Raw genomic sequence first — 17,311 nt, 5'->3', positions numbered from 1 at the left:
CATTCCTCAGGGCTCTGAGGAAGAGATTGTGTCCTTGAAACGCATTAGCCAGTTGGTCATCCAGGGTTTCATCATATAGACTCAGATGTTGTTTGGATCATACATCTTGTTCAGTTTGACAAGCCTGTGTTTTTATGTCTATTGTAAGTATGATACTTACTTTCTTCAATAAATATTTTAAACAATAATGCACTAGGTCGGTGCACCCTTTTTCGGTTTCTCCATTTGCATCTAGTGTATTTGGACCCCGGTCTATTGAGGGCAGCAAGCAGTGCATATTTCAGAAAATTCCAGAACATTCCTATTGGGTCTGCTGGGTCCTTTCCTGGCACAGGAAAAAAGTGTTTGTTGTGTTGGACAGGCTTGGCCAATCACAGCCCATCTGTGTCATGTGATTAGTTGTGGCCAATCACAGCTAATCACAACAAAAAAACCTGAATTAATTGATTTCATTCAGTTAAATGCTTGCTTATAGCAAATAAATTCTTTTCTATAAGCAATCAAATTGTGTAAAAGAAAAAAATACTGATCACTTCCCCAAAGTAGTACAATGTTACTATGGTAAGATTATACTACTTTGGTCATAGTATAATATGAAAAAAAATATTTTAAAAAAAGAGAAAAAAATTTAATTAAAAATAATAATAAAATTGAAAAAATTTAAAAAAATTATCATTTTTTTTTCGTACTATCACCAGTCAGTGTTCCTGATCACCACCACACCAGTTATATATTTTTATATTATATGGGAAATTTTTTTTTTTTCCAAAAAAATGACAAAAAAATTACAACATCACAAACTTGCCATGCCTCTTGTGAAATATGCTGGACTGTCTACTTTGCAAAAAGGGGTCATTTGGGGGATATCTGTACTGTTCTGCCTTTTTTGGGTCTCAAGAAATTAGATTGGCTGTCAGTACTTCATGATTGATCAATATTCAGATATATCCCATAGTTTGTGAACTCTATAACTTTTCTACAGACTAAATAATAAATACTGATTTGGGTTATTTTCACCAAAGAAATGTAGCAGAATACATCTTGGCCTAAATTTATGAAGAACAATTATTTATTTGTTCCAAGAAAAAGGAGGAGGGGATACAAAGAGAGCTAAAGAAGAGGAGACTTTAAATGTACCAAAAATAATGAGAAAATAGTGATTAAAAATATAACATTTATTTCAATAGTTTAAAAAGTTCCCAAATGTGAAATATATGTTTGTGTATCCAAACTTGGTGATAATGCTTAATCAATAATCAATATCTGGTGCGTTATTTCTTAACATGTTTCGCTTATTTTAAGGCTTCTTCAGGAATATTAAATATAGCACCTATAACAACAAATCATGTCAATTACAAAATATGACAATAAACATATTAACAAATCAGATAACCACAATATACAAGTTAATGCCAAAGACATAGTAATCAATAATTCATAAATAGGTCTCAAAAATCGATGAAGGGCAACTTACCAGCCAAAGCATAACTGTCTCAATAGTGCATATTGTTTGTAGGCCAATTAGTAAGTGGTCTAGAAGAACAAAAAGTTCTAAGATCTGTTTGGACATAAAGACAGCTCCAAATGGTTGGTAACGGAACCCATAAGCTAAATGCAAAAGTATATAAAAAGAGACAAATCAATCAACTGTCACCCAATATTCTAGGTTTAATTAATAACTTAAAACAAAAAAAACGTGTTTTTTACCTTGTTAAGATAGAGATATATCAAAAAGGATTCAATGTACACTACTTATCACCGCCATACCAGTAACAATACATCAAAGACAAAAAGGGCTAGAACTACTGGTCCAATTGGAACACTGAAACAAGATATATGTAGTTAATTAGAAGCAGAGATCAGATGAAACTGATCAACCTGCCAGTAGTAAAAGCACTCAAGAAGGAAATAATACTACTAAGTTTACCTCAATTAAGTAATTTGGGAAAACCAAAGGAAGAAGTGGCAGTGATAGACCAGGGCTATATGGAGTCCAATTTACAAACTTTTATAACAGAAACAAAGAAAAACGCATTTTGTTTTTCAAAATGTATGGTCTTTTTTTGTTAATTTTCCCAAAAATAAAAACCCCACAGGTGATTAAATACCACCAAAAGAAATCTATAGTTGTGTGAACAAAATTATAAAAATTTAGTTTGGGTACAGTGTTGCATGACCGCGCAATTGTCATTCAAAGTGTGAGAGCGCTGAAACCTAAACATTGCTCTGGGCAGGAAGGGGGTAAAAGTGCCCACTATAGAAGTGGTCAAAGAAGGGAAAGATAGCACACAGTGTGCTAGGTACAGGCCTATATCTTTACTAAATACAGACACCAAAATGTATGCCAAGGTATTGGCAACCAGATTGATGGAGTTGATGCCGGAGTGGATACACCTGGATTAGGTAGGATTCATTCCTGGAAGAGAAGGGAGGGACAATGGTCTGAGGTCATTGCTCCTTCTACAAAGGGTAAAAAGAGAGAAACTGCCAACATTATTCCTGTCAATTGATGCTGAAAAGGCTTTTGACAGGGTTAACTGGGGCTTTATGATGGATACATTGAAGGTCTTAGGAATAGGGCCTAAAATGTTAAAGTGGATAAAAAGGCCAATATACCAAAGGCTGAGAAGTTGAGTCTACAAAAAGACTTTCCCTTTACTTGGAGGGAAAAGGAAATACGCTATCTGGGGATAAAACTAACTCCTTCAATAAAAACCCTGTGTCAGGCAAATTACATTCCATTATTAAATGAAATAAAAGATGAGCTGGGGAGATTGTTAAAAGGTGGAGCTTCTTGGATAGGCCGTATAAATCTGGTAAAGATGGTGATAGTACCAAAAATCTTGCATAAGTTTCACATGCTCCCAGTTCACTCTCCAGGATCTTTTTTCAGGATAATAAAGATGATACTTAAGTTCATTTGGGCAAACAAGAAACCAAGAATTAAGTATGAGGTTTTGTGCAGGGCAAAGGGGAATGGGGGTTTGGGTATGCCTAATGTTAAGAAATATTATCAAGCAGCGATATTGTCACGAATAATAGATTGAATGTTTAATTCACAAGAGAAAGGTTGGGTGAAAATGAAGGGACTTTGAGCAAGGCACAGTTAGGGAAGATGGTTTGGGTACCACATAAATTTTGTACATTAGATGTGAATATTAGTCCACTGACAAAGAAAGTTTTAAGTGTTTGGTAAAGATTGTATAAGCAAAAGGTTGGGAATATAATTCAGTTATGATTCCCTTGGCGGGGACAGAATATTTCCCCCCAGGGAAGGATAATATTTCAGGGAAATGGATTTAAGATAAGAATGCACACTTGAAGCATATATTGAAAAAGGGGAAATTGCACACTTTTTTATAATTAAAGGAAAAAAAAAGTATTTTACATATTAGATGAATGGTGGTATGGCCAATTAGATCATTTTTTCTCAATGCTCCCACAACCACTGAGGGTGTCGAAGGATCTGTATCCATTTAAAATTGCTAAATGTAACTTTGGTTCCAAAGAAGGGTACTTCTAAGATCTATAAGATTTTCATAGATATGGAGAGCACCGATGTGCCCCAGTTTTTGGAAAAAGGGAACAGGAGCTTGGAACAAAACTGAACGATCAGCAAAAGAATAAAATATTTAAATTACCATATGAGGTGACAAATATGAGCACAGTTGAAATTAATTATAAATGTTTGGCTAGACGGTATTTCACACCGAGTAAGGCACATAAACAACAAGTAGATGTTTCACCTTTATGTTGGAGAGGATGTGGGGAAAAGGGAACAATGGTTCACATATGGTGGGATTGTCCGAACGTACAGGATTACTGGAAGGGAATATTGCAATACATTTAAGAAACATATGGGATTATAGTACAGAGAGACCCGTGGGTATGTTTATTTTATATATTTGAAGCTTCAGCAAAATTGCAAAAAAACAGGATACTATATCATGTAATCAGTGAGGCTAAGGGCTTCATTCCCAAATGTTGGATGGCCCCAAATCCACCAAGAATAAATGACTGGGTCAACAGAGTGGAGAATATCTACAGGATGGAGCAGCTGTATCATACTGAAGAGGATAGAATAGAAAAGTTTAGGAAAACATGGAGTAGCTGGTTAATTTTTAAAACATCTAAAAGATATTTGGAACTGGTTGGAATATAGGGGGAAGGAATATAAGAAGAAGCTCTAATGGAGTACCTGATAGAAAGAAGGAGATTGGATGGAAGGGATAAAGATATAGAGAGAAAATCACGAGAAAGGATAGATGCAAGGAACTCGGATATGAATTGGGGTAATGGGAGGGGGGGGGAAGGAAAGTGGACGGAGTGAGGGAAAAGATGATTTAAATGAATTGTATGTTTTGGTGAAGTTTCTGTTTTCTATTCTTGTGTGTTTTAGATACTCATTTTGTATTGGGAAAAATTCAATAAAAGATATATATATATAAAAAAAAAAACCTTCTCCATGCTCAGTATCTCAGAAAAATCCAGGAAATCATAGTGCAGCAAATTCTTTATTTAAAAAATATGTAAATTATATTCCACGCACATATTGTAGGTGTCACAGGGATCACCAACCCAAACAGCTCATTAGGGGGATCTTTCCTTCAACACCGCCGCTCGTCCTGAGGGTCGGCATGCATTCCATGCAATCAAAGAAACTGGAAGTTACGTTTGCGGCTCGAGCCTCGATGCATAGCGCATCTTCAGGAAGTTTCCTGAAGGAAGGATTCTGCAGGATTGTGCATCACACCTAAGGCATACAGGATCTGTATTTACAAGCTTGCTGGCTACTTTGTTGGCCGAGTTGAAATCCTAAAGGGACTTGCATGGATTCCCTAGGGAACCTCATGCATTTTTTTGGTAAGGTACACCCTACCAGATTCAATGGGCCTGGTTTACATGCTTTGTTTTCTCTGGTTTTCAATTCATGTTGTAGGATGTGCAGCAAAAATTACATTTACAAAAATAAATAAAAAGAATCAGTTTAAATTAATAGCATATGACATTCATTGGCAGCTTATTAAAAAAAAAACAAAAAAAAAAACACAGACCCTTCCAAATGCCCCCCCCAAATAATGGCAGACCTCCTGAAGGGTCTGTGTGCTATTTGTAGCTTTTTTTTTACAAAGAAGCCAGTAGCTGTCACAGTCATTTCCTGACAATTTTAAAACGTTTTCCTTTGTAAATGTCAGTGCTAAAAAAAATTACTGTTCTTTGTCAAATTGAGTTAAACCTTTTTTAGTGGCATTGGCTCCTGTTGATTTCAGTGAGGTTTTGGTTCGACATCCAAACTTTTTTGAAGTTCGACGTACCTCCACTGATCAGGGCAATTTGGCTCATAACTTGTTCAATAAAATCTGTAATAAGATGGGTACAGAGTATATGTTGACAATCAAGGCTACCCAGAAATCAGTTTTATATCTGATTCAATTTTCAATATGAAAACATTCAAGCATTAAGCTTGTCATTCTTGCCAAGCTGTCCAAGTTTGTACTTTGCCTTACTTCCACTGTATTTTTTTACTGACTGGTTGGGAGCCCTTGCGGCATCATTTACCATAAGAACAACAACTAATATCAAGTAACAAGAGGCAATTAGCAAATATCAAAGACAACAGCTTCTAAAACTCCTGACAATTTCCCTGCCAGGCTTTCAAATTTATTGTAGGTGGCTAGACTTCTGAGACCAAGATGTCTGGATCAGCAAAATTCTGCTTAGTGCCAATGACATTAATACCATGAACTGAATAATAAAGAAGAGATGGAGCACACCTGGCTTCTGGTCATTAGTGTCTCGTAGATATGCCTAATTGAAAGGAAAGAGATATTAGAGGTGAAAAAGTGTCAATGAACATTTTGGAAAATCACTATTATTATACATCTACAAATGTATGATTCTGCTGAAAACTGCAGAAAAATTAAAGAAATAATAATACCTAGACATAGAATAATACATAGACACCATCTTATTTCCAGAAGAGAAGATTGGGCTGAAAATAACACATACAGGTTTGTTGCAGTGTCATTATTTTTTTTTTGTAACTATCTTGACAGTTTGTCCTAAATTTACAATATGTCCCTGGATGGCTGTTTCTCAGTAGAAGAGGTAGATTGTTAAACATGACCACTGATAATAGTATCATGTTTTTACAGAAGGGGAAATGCTCACACCAGCACCACCATCACAAAAAATGCACTTTTACTTCCTGGACTACTACATCTCCATAATGTAATACAAGTGATTGTAGAAAGAAGAAGTAGGATTCCCTTGCAGCAGAGGAGGATGGCAGAGATAGACAGGCAAGCTCTGAATATATTCTTGGGTTTTATACTGTAATGCTATTGTAATAGTTGGCACAGATAGTGTAGCTGCTGGAAAAATTAGTCCTTCCTGTAATCTTAAGGTAATTGTCACTTCCTATTTGTCAAAACATCATTACCATCGATCCTAATAAGGGTAAATTAGGTCATTTATTTATTTCAGATACTTATATAGTGCCGTCAATTTACGGAGTGCTTTACATACTGTATATTCACATCAGTCCCTAACCCTGAAGGGGCATACAATCTAAAGTCCCTAATTCACATTTATACATACACATATATATTAGGGCCAATTTAGACAGGAGCCAATTAACCTCCCAGCATGTCTTTGGAGTGTGGGAGGAAACCAAAGTACACAGAGGAAACCCACACAAGCACAGGGAGAACATGCAAACTCCATGCAGGAGGTGCCATGGTCGGGAATTGAACCCATGACCCATTTACTGCAAGGCAGACGTGCTAACCACTAAGCCACTGCACCGCCCTAAGGTCATAAGTCAAGATATCAGGTGCACCTTGCCTGCCCTTAATTCTTACACTGCTGATTTTGTTATGTGTCTCACCGCCCTTATGGCTATTAATGACACCAATTCCTCCTTTTTTCCACCCTGTTGCCATCTCTAATTTCAATTCCTACTCATTGTCATATTATTGGAAACTTTGCTTAACTCAATACAGCTCCTTTCTTCTGTTACCGGCTTCATAGATCCTAACCATGACTGAATTTAGACTCCCACATAGTAAAATGTATCCCATTATAAATCTAAGCTTGACTTTAGCTCTGTCCCTGTCTCTTAATTTGGGTCCCTGCATGGTGAATCAAATTTTTGCTTACCTTGTACATGTTGATTTCTTTGCCCAGTTTGTATGTGCTGCTGGTGATCAGGTTTCATAATGGTTTCACCACAAGTGGACTGTTAACCTATAACTCTGGTGAACATGTAATGTAGTCACTACTGCACTTACAGTATCTAATTTATGGGTAATTTTAAAAGGTCTGGCATGCAGCTCAATTAGGTCTCTGTGACACATCATTCAAAGACTATTGGAAGCTTCCTAACTACATGGGATTTGATGCCAATAACACCTGATAACATTTTGTCTTTACCTTCATCTGGACCTTGATGTTATTTGCATTTCAAAAAACTTGCAGACACTGTAGTTTAGTACTCATTTATATGTTTGCTACATCATATGCCCAGTGTAGATTCATTGCTTTTTTCAAGAACCTGATGGTTTGCATAAAAGGAAGTAGGGTAATAGATTTAGGAGTAATGCTCTTTTATCTAGGAAAAAGGGGAAGGGGGTGAAGGAGGTTAAAAAAAGCTGAGAAAAAGAGAACATCTATAGGAGATAAAGAAAGTGTAAAAATATACAAATAAAGATAAATCTTATAGCTGACACAAGGCAGGGAGTCAGACCCCCAATGGAAACAGCAAATAAGTTTTGAAGTTGGCAATATGATGCCATGTTTTTTACATTTTGAGGAACGTTGCACGTATGTCCATTAAATGCATTTATTAATATTTAATGGATCATTAACCTTGATTTTGTTATAATTTACATCCATTTCATCCAGACCGAGACTATAATTTTGCCCTGACTCTGCTACACTCTACTTTCCATCCAATCCCTTGGACTGACCATTGTGCATTGATTACTTTAATTGCTTCTCTAATCCTGCATTCTATGGACATCACATGGTGCCTGAATGAAGCTTATTTGACTAACAAATATTATTACTTTGACATTCAATTAGCTATCAAATAATGCTTGCTGCACAATGCCACTCCAGATACTTCACCTGTTCTATAATGGGAGGCTCATAAATCAGTTATTAGGGGCACCTGTAACAGTGTCTCAACTTAATAAGGATAAAAACATTTCAATAAAAACAGATAGAAGAAATTTACTATCAGCAACACCTCCATTTCCAATCCCACTCAACACATGCTAATAAGACCCTACCGGACAAGTCCAAGCTTTAATTAGACCTATTATTGGCAGAAGCAGCTGAAAAATCTATACATAGAGCCCGACATACTGTATACCCAAAAGCCAACAAACCAGATACCTTTCTGGCCTTGCACCTTCTCCCACCTGATCGGGCACATAAGCCTATCCTCCTCAAAATTTAAAAATATACCTATACCAGGGATCCAGGTAAAGTACTATCTGAATTCCACAAGCATTTATTCCATCTATATGAGTTCAAGTCTGATTTTGTACCATCTCAAGCTGACACTTTTTTCAGTAACATATCTTTACCTATACTATCGAGTACAAACCGAGACACACTAAAGAACCCTCTTTCAGTTGAGGAGGTACTGTGCGCTATCATATCTCTCAAACAGTGCAAACATCCTGGACCTGATCAGCCAACCAGAGATCTATTACAAGGAGTTTGCAGAATGGCTGGCTCCTCTTCTAGCTAATGCTTTCAACTCTCTCCTGAAACAGCGACCATTTGGCAAGGATACATTGACTACTATTATCTCCATGATCCCTAAACCCAATACGGATCATACCTTTTGGTCTAATTTTAGGCCAATTTCTTTATTGAATTTGGACATCAAACAGTTAGCTAAAATTCTTGCAGTATGACTTAAACATTTTAATAATGGCTTAATACATTAAGATCAAGCTGGTTTCATTCCCCATCGTCAGGCAAGAAACAACATCAGATGAGTAATCTTTTTACAGCATCTAGCTCACAAAAGACAGATCCCCTTACATTTGCTATTTCTAAATATTTAAAAAGCCTCTGATACTGTCTCCTCAAACTATCTACATTATTTACTGCAGAAATGGGGTTTGACCTCAACTTTCTCTATTGGGTCTCGGCCCTTTATGATAACCCTCAAGCTTTCATCAAATATTAAGGCTTTTGCTCAGATATCTTCTCTATTGCCTGGGGTACTAGACAGGGCTGCCCTATTTCTCCTCTAATTTTCGCACTTAGCCCTAGCATTCCTAGCAAATCCAGACATCAAGGGCAACGAAATGGCTTCCTGTCATCACAAACTTTGTCTATTTGCAGACAAGGCCCTAATTTTTATCACTCCACCTTGCACCACTCTGCCCAATTTGAATCGTGTCTTGGACTCCTTTGCCTCTTTATCTGGCCTTGAGGTTATACAACAGAAATCTAAGGAGACATCTGATTTGTTGTACCTGCAGGAGGTCTTTCCATTCCAGTGAGAAACCTCCTCTTTGTCTTATCTTGACATCATACTTACCAGCAATCCAATTCTCTTATATCGTATAAACTACCTTTGCATGCTGACCCATCTAATGTCCTCTTGTCAATCACTGTATGTTTCCTGGCTAGGAATGGCTATAAACATGTCTTTATTGCCAAAGCTGCTTTATCTTTTTTGGGTCCTCCCCATAGCTGTACCATCCTATTTTTTTTTTTGCATTATTCAAAGTAGAGTACATAAGTACATTTGGGGCCCCATCAAACCTAAGGTACCCTCTACAGAGCTAATGCGCAGTAGACGGAACGGTGGGCTGGGAGTTCCCTACTTCTCCAAATACTATCGGCAGCTCAGCTAGCCCAAATTACCTTATATCATGCTACTACAGATGTTCTCCTGTGGGTGGGACTTGAAGCCATAGACCTCCATCCACTCACAGTAGATAACCTGTTCTGGATGTGACATTTGGAATGCGGTGTATTAACCAGGGGCGGACTGACCATTTGGAAACTCGGGCACTGCCCGAGGGCCCGGGGTCAGTAGGGGGCTCCATAAGATGCCCCTGGTACCTTTTTCATAGGCTTTTTTGAGTTTGGGCAAGGACACAGGGGCCCCATGATCCCCTATTGCTCGGGGGCCCCATGAGTTGTCAGTCTGCCCCTGGTATTAACTAATCTAATCACAGCTCACTCCACACAATTGTAGGATAGACTTAAAGGCCCTTTCAAATTACTCTCCCCACACTGTCCCTTGGCAATCCATCATTCCCCTCTGCTCACATAGATCCAGATGCCTTTGTTATTTTGAAGCATTTGGGTTTGAACAAATTATCCACTCTGGTCAATTCCTCTACCATGAAGCCTTTTCCAGTTCTATGGGATCAATTCCAGATCCCTAGTAGAGAACTTTTTTGCTACTTACAGATCTCTCACTTTTTTGACCCATACATACAAACCTCCACCTCACTCACATGCCTGACCCATTTCAAAGGTATCTGTAACACTGATCCTCATGCCCCAGGTATTATCTCAAAATTATGTTCTCCTTTTATGACAGCATCTTCTCATCTGCCCTCTTACTACCTGCTGGTCAGACAACCTGAATATTACCTTGGAATTGGAAGACTGAGATGATAGTTGGGCTACAGCCCAACTATCACAAAACATGCTAGCTGTTGAAACTAACTATAAGGTCCTCTTGCTCTGGTATCTGGTCCAAGTGAGAATCACCAAATTTCTTCCTACATACCTCTCCACTTGCTTTCATGGATGTAGTGAACGGGGAACTCATGTACACATCTGGGGGAAGTCCACGATTGTGCAGCTATTCTGGGTTGATATATTTAGAATCCTCTCCACCTTGTTTGATAAGCCGATCAAACCCTACCCTGCTTTTGTGATGCTGAATCATTGCCACCCTGACCTCACAAAAGCACAATTGAAACTTGCTATTCAAATCTTGACGGCCTCGAAGCAGACCTGGAAATCCCCATCACTCTGCTTCATAGAAGCCAAAAATAGGGTTACCCAGTGTGATATAAATGTACAGATTTGAGTAGCTGAAATGTGACCTGTAGCAATATGTAATCGTAAATTTAGTTAATTCCTTGCTATTAAATAAATATTCAGTCGTAGATACTCAGAGACAGATAGTCACCAATTAGCATCTAAAAAGAGACAGAGCTTCCTCAGGCTGGAAGTGACGCCTGGGTGCTAATAAGATTTTGTCACCTATATGTAATCAGACTTTGCCATCTTCCTGAAGCTTAAAAGAGAAACACAGACGTTTCGGCTTCATGACACCATGGGGGCTCTGATCTGTCTAGGGAGCTCTAAAAGTATATACATAAATCAAAGGAGTATGTTTCATCCCTCATAAAAGCTAAAATATTAGTTGCAGAGAGATGAAAATACTTCCTTCTGATGGGGCACTCTGTAGGCTACATCGGCATATAAAAACTATATTTGTGGTCTATGTAGAATGCCAGAAAAATGCAGGAAATGGTTATGTGGCGCTGGAGTGCGATAGCGGAACAGTGATTGGTACTGTCGTGATCAGACTGATGCGCTGGTGTCAGAAATTCAATCCCTGACTTGGTAATTCAAGCCACTCTTGGTCCAATTGACTTTGGGCAGTTCTGCAACCAGAACAGCCTGTGGGTGGGTACAGGAACACCCCCCAGAGTCGATTGGCCAAGGACTAATGTACAGCCTACGTCCATATCCCCATAAATTGAGGACCTTGACATTTGGACATTGTGATTCGTATGGAGCTGGTTTGATCGACTAACGGATTACGGACTTTTTCTCACTTGCTCCAGTCGCAGGGTAAATCTTGGTAAAAGTTTTATTTCTGTTTTATTCCCTTTTATTTTATAGTGAATAGTCAATGTGTGTCTTCTTGTATTTTTTGTATTTCTGTAACTTTTTATATTTTGTACATATTTTATGCACTGCCCACTTTCGGAATATTAAATCTTAAAATTATTAAGTGACTTCTGGGTATTTAAGCACAGGCTCATATCTTCGGAGAGATTAGATTGTATTGTATTTTAGTGTCTTTATATGCTCGGTCAAGCTCGTTGCCAATCTGTATGCAATTGCACTGCGTTTTGGCAGATTGCGTGCAGATTGTAAAGGTGATAGGTCTGCCAGACGGAGATCTGTGTTGGTGTCCCAACAGACCGTTCTGTGGATAAACTGTTGGGTGGTGGCAAGCTACCATTTGTGGTGTGTCTGGTGTGGGGGTGTGTGGACAGTGTAAGAGTGATTAACACTGGGGTTCTGTCTTGTAGGATAGCTGGAGGGATCCTAGAAGGGTGTGTGATTGCTAGGCTGCTCCTCAACCCTAGTTAGTGCATCAGATTGTATGTAAGATTTGTATCTGCCAGTGTGTGGTCAGCCATCTGGATTGGAGTGGAGTCTCCCTCCGGTGGTGGCCAAGAGGTAGTGCGAAAGTATATCATGTCCGGTCTTATATACTTAGGTATATTCAAAGTTAAGTCCCCCTTATTCCCTCTTACCCCAAGTCACGGCCGCACGCGCGTGCTTCGGTTAGCTAGTCATTGTGGGCGTGGCATGGGGGTGAACTCGTGACACCCAGGAAATGATCCACAATAAAATTGAGGCAACCATATTAGATAAAATCCCACTATACTATAATATTTGTCAACCATGGGTGGATTCTGTCCTACCCCCACATTTTGACAGCACACTACTGGAACCCTAGCTCTATGATACCAGCCAAAGTATTTGCATAACTTCCTGCCCTGGTATAGAGTTCTCAACCTCATCTCTCTATCATTGTTTTCCCCCCTTTCTCTTCCCTCCTTCTTCTTTTCCTGGCCTAATGGTCTCTCTCTTCCTCCTAACGTCCCCACTTTATGTAACGAACCACCTGGCAGAGCCTCTAGTGACCCACGGAATAGGATTCTCCAGAGCGCGGAGTCTAAGTCCCAGTCTGCTTGTTCACTAGGGCCCCTGATGGTGGGGATGGACTTGGAGCAGACAGAGATCAGGTCGCAGCCCCTGAGTACACCCACCCCCGTGGTAGAGGAATCCACCAGAGGTATCCGCAGGATGAGAGCCTGATATGAAGAGGCGGATGGATCCGAGCGGGATGGATGGATCGATGGCTGAGCAGAAGCGAGGTCAGACAGGCCGGGTCGGTAACCATGGGGACAGCATGGTACAAGGCGGCAGGCAGAGAATAGTCGGGTCCCTCGCCGGGTCAGTAACAGAAGGTCAGATCCAATGAGGGGCATTCAGAAGAGAGGTCAGGCAAGCCAGGGGTCAGAGCAGGAGAACACAGCGAAGTCAGGAACGATCTGGGTCGGCAACGATCAAAACAGCACGGATACAGGATCAGGGATAACAGAAGAGACCATACGGCAACCAGTGTCAGCGCAGAGCGGATTTAAATACCGCACCCTGCGCTGTCATTGGTGCCAGGCGCGCACCCGCGGACCTGAGTGCGCATGCACGAATCCCGCCATTGCCGCGGCCGTCCAGGACCTAGTGCCCGCACACCAGTGCGAGTCGGCACACTGCGCCGAGCCACACGTACGGCGGCTCCTGACACTTTCTCTCCATCCATCTTTTTCTTCTCAGTATTGGACACATGGTTACGATATTATGTGACCACCCTGTAAACTCCTATCCACTGTCCACACCCCCTACCAACTGATATGTGTTGAGTACTTAAGCAACGCATACAGTATGGGGAGCCAATACTCCCCTTATGTTTCATTTCTTCCGATGTACTGTTACAATTTGATTTCAATATACTATTATACTCAACAGGATGATCCTTACCTGTGGATGTGCACAAAATAACTGCTTGTTTGTTTGTATCATTGCACTATTTTGACTTATGTGTAATGTTCTACATAATAATCTTTTGCAATAAAAATATTGAACAAGAAAATTATATTTTAAAATTGCTGCTTACCTTTTTACATGCTCCTTTTTCAAAGCTCCAGGACTAAAAAAGTCTACTAAGAGTTCCCTTTATAAGTAATTTTGGTAATGAGGCTGGGGAGCTGTGTTTGCCATAATTAAGCCTGTATGTAATGTGCTGGCAGATTTATTTATCACGTTTAAACTAGATATGCAGGACAGTCCATTCTAATGTAGGGTTAACAAACTGAGGTTTGGTCTGTGCATGACTGGTAATACACTTAAAAATTATATATATATATATATATATATATATATATATATATATATATATTTCTGGATTTTCTCCCTATATCCACATCTGCTGTGCCATCTACTAAAGCAATATAAGCTGTCTAAAGTGTCCTATGTATAAGCCTTCTCCAAATAATCAACTTAAAAAAAAGGTAGTAAATAAAAAAATATATATTTAGGTATGCTGTGTGAATTGGAACTCATGACAAGCATACAGTGGGGGGCTTCCCAAATGTGAAAGTTGGAAATGCATTTGGAGTACACCTATTGCCAAGTTTTGCCACTTGTCAAATATTCATGTTTGCCTGACTGTAGAAGAGTATGTGTTTGTATAGCAGAAGCCAATAATGAAACCAAGTTGTGTAAACACAGGACAGTTCTTGACTGATTGGTTGATTGATTGATTGATTGATTGCTTGACTGATTTATTGATTTGAATTAATTGAATATAACTAAGCACTGTAGGCACCAAAATTAAATATGGCAACAAAGATCAAGGCGCCATACTCTGTATGCACATAGCTTCAAGCCTTACAAGTACCCAACAGGCTTTCACCCATAGCACTTAAGGGAAGCCATAAGGGAATGTCTAACACAGGACAATTATTCTGGTCACATGTTTGAAGCTGTTTCAAGAATGAGACCAGATAGGAGACTAAGTGTAGAGAACAAGCAATGTGTTTATGTATCTCTGTTTTAAAATAAAAAAAAACTACTAGAAGTGTGTTTAGGATGCATTAAGTATAAAAAATAAATAATCTCCTAAATTGTATTTAAAATAGGCAGAGCTTGGTGGTCTTATTCCTTCTCGGAACTAACATGTCCATCATTACTGTTGGGCTCAGATAATATTTATTTGAGAGTTGGGAAGGAGATAGATTGAATTCCTGGGATGTTGTTTTTAGTTACAGAGATAAGGCCTGTCTGAGTCAAGTAGTCAAGAGGAATGTAAATAGTTTTTGGAGAACATGAGTTATAATTCGTTCTCAAGTCTTTTTTTTACTACTCTTGCAAGGATATTTTAATTCCTCATATAGAATATTTCAGTCATCTTTACATATTTTAATGAATCCATTATTGTTAACAGACAATGTGTGTGTATTAGACTGGTATTATATATATATATATATATATATATATATATATACACACACACAAAGGAATTATAGCTTTAATTAAAGTGATTTTTTTAAATAATAAACATGCCATATTTATCTGCTCTGTGCAATGGTTTTGCACAGAGCAGCCCCCATCCTCCTCTACTGGGGTGCTCCTGTCTCCTCCTCTTTGGAGGTCTTCAATCTTGTTGCATGATATCCTATTGTCCTCTTTTTCCTTTACCTGCATTCTCATTGATGCAAATGATGACACAGCATATCATCTTGAGATCATTCTCCTGACAGCCCAGGATGGCTTCATGACGTATTGCGAGGACTTATGCTCAGCAACTGCAGTCAAGTTGTTACTCCATGAGAGTTTAATACTGGTTCTGATATTGATCTGTGTTTTCTCTGAGCCCATCCATGTTTTATCCTTTGTTGAACCCTGATGATGGGGGAGTAGCATTGCCCCAAAACTCATGTGTTTTTAAATGATTTTTTTTGGCAGCAATTAAAATTACAGTATGTTGGAATCTTTTATTTGGTTTTGATCTGGCACTTCTTTCTTTATTTCTATAGTTTGAGCTACTGGTGAATGCCTCCCCAGAGCTATTGAGCTTCTTTGAAAATTTTCCTTCATCTGACTACACATGCAAGTGTAAAAGTTCCCAGCATCTCTTTAAGTCTGGTGTTCTGGAGTCGATACTAAGGTAGTCAGACATAGTTCATCAAAGATCAACTGTAAAATACTTTGGACAAAAATAGTAAAGTATTTATCACTACAGATGAACACTCAGACTGCAGGGTATACTAAAAAAAAGTAGCACTGACTAAAAACAGGGTTAAAACGGGTTATTAACTTTATTAATAACATATAATATACTAACTTAATACAAAAACTGCAAACAAATAATTAACACTTTAGAAAAATTAAGTGAAGAAAAAGCTGTTTTTGTTTTTCACTAGTTTTGTGAAAGTTTTTCAAATTTTTATTAGGAATTCCTGTTAAAGTGGTTGTAAACCTCAGACACTAAATATGAGCAAAGCATATCCCTTTATAGTGTGTACTTGTCTCAATTAAGAGCACTAAGTGTCATTTCTGTCTGCTGCTTCCTTCCTTTGCTATCTGCATTAATCACTTCTGACAGGTCTTCCTGACACCAAGAGAAAAATGGTGAAGGGGAGGAACCTCCACCAAACTGACAGCCTCAGCTCTGTTCCTGTGAGTTGTGTGTCTCTTCCCTCCAATTAGCAGTGCTCTTCTCACTGAGCTCTGCAGAGTGTAACTTCAGCTGTCCACTCCCTTTTTTGTGAATTCTTGGACAAGCTTATAAATTCAGCACTTTGAATGGATGTAAAGAAGAGAAAACCGCAGATAAACAGGTACAACTTATGCAGGTGGATTTGTTTTATCCCTGTGTGTCACCTGAGGATAGTCCCTTCTGGCTATATGTAAGAGATTACAACCACTTTAACTTTAGGCAAAAAACATACTTAAAATACCTCCTAGATTGTAAGCTCCAAGGAGCAGGGCCCTCTAATCCGTCTTGTATTGAACTGTATTGTTACTGTACTGTCTCCCTCCATAATATAAAGCGCTGAGCAAACTGTTGGCGCTATATAAGTCCTGTATAATAATAATAAAAAAAAAGGTTAACATCCTTTTGCACTGAGTTCTATATTATGTGTATAAATAAACATAAAATAAAGAGTTAACGTATATTAGATACCATTTCTTTTGTTTTGTTTTGAATACAGCAGTAAAAGTAGAACTAAAGGATTATTTTTTTTTTCATTTTGGAGAAAGTAAAGGAGGGTTATAACCCCTGTAAGGTTTATTTTTGCCATCTGTATCCCATTGCCAAAACAGGAAGTGAGAGAAAGTCTAAGCAAAATGAGGGAATCCATGGTTGTCACCTGGATCACAAGAACTAGAGTCCCTAATGTAAGATATCCCCATGATTCCTGATCTGGGGATCACCCAAAATGTGGGA

Source organism: Staurois parvus, unplaced genomic scaffold (genome assembly GCF_062004578.1).
Source record: "Staurois parvus isolate SC_StPar_1 unplaced genomic scaffold, SC_StPar_1.0 ptg000499l, whole genome shotgun sequence".
NCBI classification, from domain to species: Eukaryota; Metazoa; Chordata; class Amphibia; order Anura; family Ranidae; genus Staurois; species Staurois parvus.
Note: the sequence above shows the minus strand (reverse complement) of the source record.